At 32.2% G+C, this 7,011-nt stretch overlaps 1 long non-coding RNA gene and 1 pseudogene across 1 annotated transcript; both read right to left on the bottom strand.

Annotated features, from left to right (window-relative positions):
* Nucleotides 1–1,008: 1,008 nt before the first annotated feature.
* Nucleotides 1,009–2,204, bottom strand: LOC137254239 (putative nuclease HARBI1; annotated as a pseudogene).
* A 2,987-nt stretch (nucleotides 2,205–5,191) lies between these two features.
* On the bottom strand, nucleotides 5,192–6,668 carry LOC137253039 (uncharacterized). The gene is made up of 3 exons (XR_010953696.1): nucleotides 6,505–6,668; nucleotides 5,916–6,264; nucleotides 5,192–5,849 (listed from the first exon to the last, which is right to left on the bottom strand). It is a non-coding gene; the product is annotated as an uncharacterized lncRNA (long non-coding RNA).
* Nucleotides 6,669–7,011: the final 343 nt, after the last annotated feature.

The following is a 7,011-nucleotide window of genomic DNA, read 5'->3' as shown; positions in this document are numbered from 1 at the left end:
GACGGACGGACGGAGACAGGGCTCAAATGATTTCTATTTGGACGTTGATAATTTTGATATTTAGCTTGGGGCTTCCCAAGACATCTGGTTCCATTCACCGGAGCCACTCGGGATTTTTTTCCCGACCAAAGGCTGTCATTTCAGTGTAACCCCATTTAATTTATTACGTCCCTCCAATAACGCCCCGCAGATCACGCTTAAGAGTACTAAATAATAAAATTAATGATTTATACAATTTAACCCCTAATTAAATTTTAAAATAAATTATAATTTTATTTCTTTAATTTATAATATCAAGAAGAATTTCCGAGCTCTAGGCCACACATATATATTAGTAATAAAAATGCAATTGATTATACCATATATGTTGTATTTATTTGAAAGGCCGGAAATAAAAATAAAAACAACATCATTTAATTTATAATTTAACTATAAAATTAATTACTAATTATTTAATATTAATTAAATTTGAATAATTAATTATTTATTTAAATTTAATTCTTTAATAAATTATTAAAAAATAATTTATAATTAAATTATATTAATATATAAATTATATAATTAATTTTATAAAATAACTTTAATGTTATGTGAATAATTTTTTGCTTATTTTTTGTTTAACAATCAAAACCAAATTATAAGAAGCCAAAACGAGTTAAATTGTCCATTGCCTTATTTTGTTATTTTATTGAATTCTAAAAGTTTTTTAATTGCAGGAAATGTCGAAACCTTGGATTTCACTCTTGAGTCGCCAGAAACAAGCACCTACGAGTCAGCAATGCCTTTTAAGGATTGTGAATCTCCCACGCCTTCCACATCAACGGCTGCTCGTTCAGCTAAAAAAAAATTATCAATTAAAATTTTTGGAAAAAAATGATAAAATTGAAAAAGAAATGGAAAAATGTAGTAAATATTTGAGGGAAAGCGATAAAAATTTCGAAGAACTAAAGCAATTTTAGAAAATGAAGAAAGAAAAACAAAGTATGTCCAAAATAACAAGGAATTAACTCAGGAATTAATTGAATTTTTAAACAAATAATTCTAAAGATAAAATAATTTTTTTTTTAATGTAAATAATTAATTTGTGTTGAGATTCTTTTTTAGCGAAATGAATTTGTTTGTTTTTAGTTGCTGAGTACTATTATTATTAATTAGGGCCACCCTAATTTTTAGTTATTAAATATTTAATTTTGAATATGCATTTAATTTTTTGTGAAATGATTTTATTATGTTTTAGTTTTTAAGTAATATTACTTTTACTTTTATGCGAAAAATAAGGCTGGAATAAACAAAGTACCTTTTCTTGAACAAGAGTATTTCAAAGTCTTTTTACTTACTGAAAAGGTAGCTAAACTTTTTCGAATTATTTCTGCATTATTTTGACGCTCGTTTGCCGATATTTCTTGATGTGAATATTGACAATTTCTTCCTACAATTTGCAAAGCGGAAATCCATTTATCGTTAATACTGTCGTTCCTTTCGTTTAAAAAGTTATGTAGGACACAACATGCCTTTATAATAATGTTGGCATTTTGTATTTGATTGTCTATGCCCTTACCAATTCGTCGAAAACGCGCCTTCACGTGACCAAAGGCATTTTCAACAACTCTTCGCACTTTGGAAAGAGAATAGTTAAAATTTTTTTCGTCTTCATTTTGAGACACTTAGAATGCATATGGTTTCATCAACATTTTGCTAAAACGAAAAGCTGAGTCTCCTATAATGAAAATCGGCGCATCAACACCGGAAACCGGTGTGCGCATTTCATCCAGGTAAGGACATTTTTCCAACTGTGTTTTCAATGTTGAGGACTCGAAGATTTGGGAATCATTGCACCGCCCTTGACTGCCAACATTAATATAAATGAACCGGTATCTGAAACAAAAAATTGTATATCTTCCTTTATAAACAACATAATCATAAAGGACCACACCTTGCATCGACCAAAGCAAGTAGGATAGTCGAATACCATCCCTTGTAATTATAATAATCAGTTGCATCTTCACTACGTGGATGAACCTCAATGTGACAATCATCTGAAATTTTTAAAAACAAGAACGTTGACATACATAGCTATGGTAACCCATATTTAACACACCTATTGCTCCCATGCACTGAGGAAATCCTATAGCTTCGAATCCTTGTACTAGTTCTGATACTTTTTCCCTCGTTAAGGGAAAACTAGGCATATACGTAAGGCTCAAATGTTTCCATGTCTGAGTACAAAATTCAAGTACTATTTCACACACAGTGGACTTTCCAACTCCAAACATGTTCCCTATTGTGCGATACTCTGCCGATGATCCCAACGCGTAGAGGGCTATGGCTACTAGTTTCTTTAAGAGATGGCTTTTCTTAGTGGGGTATCTTTCTTTTGCAACACTCTTATACTGTTTTCACACAGAAACTTAATGATCTCATTTCACCTGCTAATGAAATGCTTATTTCATTAGTAGCTAATCGAATGCCTAATGAAGTCAAAAGCACAATGCAACTCTGTTGGCAGCGTTCCGCTTCCGTTTCCGTTTCTTAGTTTTCAAAGAAAATGTCATTGTCTACATGGCGGAACGATACAAGGTGGCCGCATCGAACAACTGATTATACCCTTTTTTATTTGATTTGATACATCAACTATCGGTGCAGTACGATTTTGACATTTGTTCATCGAATTTACAAGTACATGGAATTTTTTTATCTTTGTAAGTATGTCACCATGCTGCCACCTTGTATCGTTCCGCCATTATTGTCTGTCATATAGCATTGTCATTTTATTCGCTTGACATTTCATCTTTCATACTAATCGAGCAGTTACTTCTGTGTGAAAGCAAAAAGTTTACGATTTCATTAGAAGGTCAAATGAGATAATTAAGTTTCTGTGTGAAAACAGTATTATGAAACCATGCACACATAGCGACAGTCGGACGACACGACAAGACCAAGTTGACCAGTTACCCTGCAAAAACGCTCCACGTCATTTTACGGTCATTGTGACTTTTCCCAGCGGTTATATTCATAGTCACATTTGCATGGGCGGATTAGGTTTTGTGACCAAATTTTCCGTTTCGTTCCTATTAATGTGATCGTGCATTCCGCTCGCACCTATAGGATGTGAGCATAGTACTGTGCTGCTCACACACGTCACAATGCTCGTCAAATGGCGGTCATTTTTCCGTCATTTCACTCTACATTTTCGAGTCATTTGACAATCAATTTTACTGCGATTTTATCGTTTATATAACCGCCATATAACGTGAATTTTACCTGCAGATTTACTTTACCTGGAGCGGCCATATGATTAAAATATGAACCGTCTTTTCGCGCGAGCGGTCGTTCGGGTCATCCTCTACTCAACGTCAATTTTCGGGCTTTTTGCGTTGAGTGAAAAATTAAAATAGGCCACAAGGTTGGCTTCTGCGCTTCCCTCGGGCGTTTTGGCGGAGTTAGGAGATGCGTTGCCTCCCTGACCTGGAGTTGGGGTGGTTTCTGGAGCTCCTAACAGGAATCAAAAACTTTTGCATATTTAATAACTGGCGTGGCGCCATGAAAGCCAATTCGCTTTAAATACATACATAATTGATCGTAACGGGTCGCGAAAGACAATTGGCAACAGGCCACTGAAAAAACGTTCATATACATACATACTTATGAAAATAAAATTCTTGAAAATAAACGGGACAATTTAACGGAGTGTACATATATATATAGATATATATATGTATATACTTGATGCTGAAAAAGCATGCTCGATTTACATTTTATGCAGTATCATTGCATACATCTAACTGCAAATTATTGCAAAAAGACAAAAAGAACAAATAACGGGATTGAAAATACCCTTATTATATACTAATATAATGAAAAATAATTAACCAAATTGGACAAAAACCAACAATTGAATGGATAATTGATATCTAAAGTCAAATTGAAATAAATAAGACAAATTTAATATAACATGGCGTGGTGCCAAGAAAAAACCGAATAAATACCAGATCGCAAGCTGCTACACATGGTTCTGGCCAGTTGGTATTACCATTGTGTACTAGTGGAGCCAAAATTACATACATACTTTGAGTTAATCCAGAAATTAATCATCTTATGCATTGGACAATAACCTGGAACTTAGACTTTCAACGATAAGAAGGTCCTCCACCATGCAATCAACTCTCTAAAAAAAAAAAAAAAATATGAACCAAAAAAATTTAATTTTCAATATTTATTATTTTCAATATTATTATATATGTACATGAAATTGGAACTTATATTAATACAGTTCATATAAAAGAGAAGAACTTTAATAATAAATAAACCCGCTTAATTGGTTTTTGTTTCCAATTGAAATCTCTTCTAAGCGAGCAAAAAAATAATATTACGCTTTAGAAAAAACTCAAATTATTTGAATAATCTTCAACTGAAAGCTTATAGAAATTCAGATCAAGAATATTCAAAGGTGTCGTGGAATCCGATTGCTGTCGTAATTGAAGAACTTAAAAATGTACGACTATTAATTGAGTCAGACTTATTATTGTTCTAAATCTAATCATTCAAGCAATAATTCTGCAACCCTTAGCAGGAGTATTGATTGGTTTCAAATCTAATTCCGACAGCAATCGTATCACGACATCCCTTATTATAAATGCACATGAAATTGTAACTTAAATTAATACAGTTCATATAAAGAAAAATAAGTATTTTAATAATAAATAAACTCGCTTGATTGGTTTTCGTTTTCCAATTGAAATCTTTTCCAAGCGAACAGAAAATAATTTTAAGCTCTAGAAAAAACTCCAATAATTTGAATCAATTTAAATATACAACTAAAAGCTAATTAGAAATTCAGATTAGATTTAATCTTTTTTTTTTTCAGATAAAGAATATTCAAAGGTGTCGTGGAATGTGATTGCTGTCGTAATTGAATTTGAAAGTAATAAAGTAAAATATTAATTTAAAAATGTAGGACTAGTAATTGAGTCAGACTTATTATTGTTCTAAATCTAATCATTCCAGCAATAATTCTGCAACCCTTAGCAGAAGTATTGATTGGTTTCAAATGTAATTCCAACAGCAATCGTATCACGACATCCCTTATTATAAATGCACATGAAATTGTAACTTAAATTAATACAGTTCATATAAAGAAAAGTAAGTATTTTAATAATAAATAAACTCGCTTAATTGGTTTTCGTTTTCCAATTGCAATCTTTTCCAAGCGAACAGAAAATAATTTTAAGCTTTGGAAAAAACTCCAATTATTGGAATCAATTTAAACTACAACTTAAAGCTAATTAGAAATTCAGATTAGATTTACTCTTTTTTTTTCAGATCAAGAATATTCAAAGTTGTCGTGGAATCCGATTGCTGTCGTAATTGATGAACTTAAAAATGTACGACTAGTAATTGAGTCAGACTTATTATTGTTCTAAATCTATTTATTCAAGCAATAATTCTGCAACCCATAGCAGGAGTATTGATTGGTTTCAAATCTAATTCCGACAGCAATCGTATCACATCCTTTATTATATATGTACATGAAATTGCAACTTAAATTAATACTGTTGATATAAAGAAAAGTAAGTACTTTAATAATAAATAAACTCTCTAAATTGGGTTCAATTGAAATCTTTCCTGTGCAAGCACATCGCTAACCTCTGTTGGCAAAAGATATGATTATACTGTCTTCGATAGATAGTCGGACGAGCCGCTACTCGGCGATGTAGAGATGACCGTTGTGTCGGTTGCAGCAGTTACAACAGCAGTTTCTAACTTTGCACCATCCGTACAGTGTGATGAATGCTTCACTGCCTTTTCCAATTGCTTGGCGCCAGCAATTTTCGCTGTTTTTAAAGCTTTAGCTGTAATGCAAATATATAGATGGGTTAAAGTGGTTTTCGTATGGTATTCAACAACTCACCCTTTACCATCATCACAGCCTTCTCATCGATTTTGAATATGTGTACTGTTTCAATATTCAGACCTAGTTCGTTTGGTGCAATATTTTCGATTTAATTATGCATACTATCCGTTAGGCAGACAATTAGGTGCGTTCGATTCATTCATATACTGTGGGTATTTGAACCGTAGACGCAATGGCAGATATTTTGATTCTTTTTGAAGTGTAACATTTATAAACAGTTGGGTTTCTCTGCTGTCACCATCTCCACTAGAGAGCTATTGAAGAGACGCTCCGAGTCACGCTGTGGCCACCTTGTCACAGTTACTGATGGAGATAATGCGAAGCCATCTTTACCATCTAATAAGTAAATCGAACTGTAGAGGAAGAAACATTTTATAAAATTTAATGAAATCAAAAAATGATAGTTGTGTCAAAATGGGGTAAATTATTGTATGTTAAAGTATAGCGAAGTTTGAATAGGTTTTATTCTTCATTCTTAGAAACATGTACGAAGGTACCTGATAAGATATTAAAAATCCTCAACGTTTTTTTGCAATAACTTAAAAAAAACTCATATTCAAACTTCTGCTTAACTTCTACATATCAATAGCTACCTTTACCACCAGGAGTCACTATTGCTGCTACGCCTATGCTATTGTTTCCTACACCGATGAGCTTTGTAATAAAATAAATAGCTATCTCCCCAATCTCTCCAGTTTTGTCGCCTCGCGAAACCTGATATTGTAACCAACCAAATCATCGGTTGTTGAGGGGTAAATAAAAGTAATGTTGTCGTTTGAGAATATTTTTTAATTCTGAATTCTAAAGTTATTTACAATAGCTTATAAAGAAAATCTTAAAAATATGTTCCTAAAACTAATATGTGTATGTGTGATTGTTTACATGTATGATAGGGATTCATTTATTATTTGATTAATGCTAGCCTCTTGATTTTTATAACATTTACAAGTAGGCAAACATTTTAAAACTAAGATAAGAAACGTATCTTGTGTTTGTAAAACTAAGATAAGAAACGTATCTTGTGTTTGGCTATAAATGTCAGACAGTAAAATGATTTAGGTATTTTTGTATATGTATGTAAACATTTGTTATTTTTATGT

The sequence above is a fragment of the Eurosta solidaginis genome, chromosome 5, assembly GCF_040869045.1.
Source record: "Eurosta solidaginis isolate ZX-2024a chromosome 5, ASM4086904v1, whole genome shotgun sequence".
In the NCBI taxonomy this organism is placed as follows: Eukaryota; Metazoa; Arthropoda; class Insecta; order Diptera; family Tephritidae; genus Eurosta; species Eurosta solidaginis.
The sequence above is the reverse complement of the archived record's forward strand: the minus strand, read 5'-3'. Positions and strand labels throughout refer to the sequence as shown.